Raw genomic sequence first — 774 nt, forward strand, 5'->3', positions numbered from 1 at the left:
TTGATAAATATATGGGTTGAGTGGAAATAAAGGGAAGGAAGAGAGGATTTTATAAATGAGAAATTAAAAGGGCAATCATAGCACCTATATGTAGGCTAGTTGGAGTCTCACACACACACTCTCTCTCTTTTTATTTATTTACTTTCAAAAAAGGATGTGTATGTACATGTAGTTGTGATTGTGGCTCACATCTTCCCTTGATTTTACGTCCAAGAACGACTTAAACGCCCTCTATAGGTCAGGGATAGGCTTCCCATCCAGTTTTCTTAAAAACTAGCAAACATGGTCTTTTTTAGTCAGATTCTCAAGACTAAGTCAATCATGTTCTTTATGAAATAATGGATGTTTCTTTGCGAAAGTGTTTTTACCTGTTCCAGGCATGTGTGAAATGAAGGAGTTAGAGGACTCACTTGATAATCGGACCTTTACTTCAATCAACCAGTGAATATCTTCAGGAATTCCATGATTCATTAACAATCTCAATCTTGCACATCTAGCACGATAAAGTTTTGTAATCGCATTCTGAGGCAGAGCGGGAAAATACTTTTTTAATTTTTCAAGATTAGTGTCCATTTTCAAATGAGAATTGGAAGAGAGATTTAAAGAATTGCACAAATATATACACAAATATCAGTTATTATAGGAAACTAAAAGAACTGACTTAAGTCATGGAGTACCGTTGTCCGCCATTTGACCGGGGTGAGAGAAACTAGCAAAAATCACTAAAAAAGAAACACAAAAACAATGTAAGAAAAACAAAATAATCAACCTTTA

This window comes from Populus euphratica, unplaced genomic scaffold, assembly GCF_000495115.2.
Source record: "Populus euphratica unplaced genomic scaffold, PopEup_1.0 scaffold2106.1, whole genome shotgun sequence".
Lineage (NCBI taxonomy): Eukaryota > Viridiplantae > Streptophyta > Magnoliopsida > Malpighiales > Salicaceae > Populus > Populus euphratica.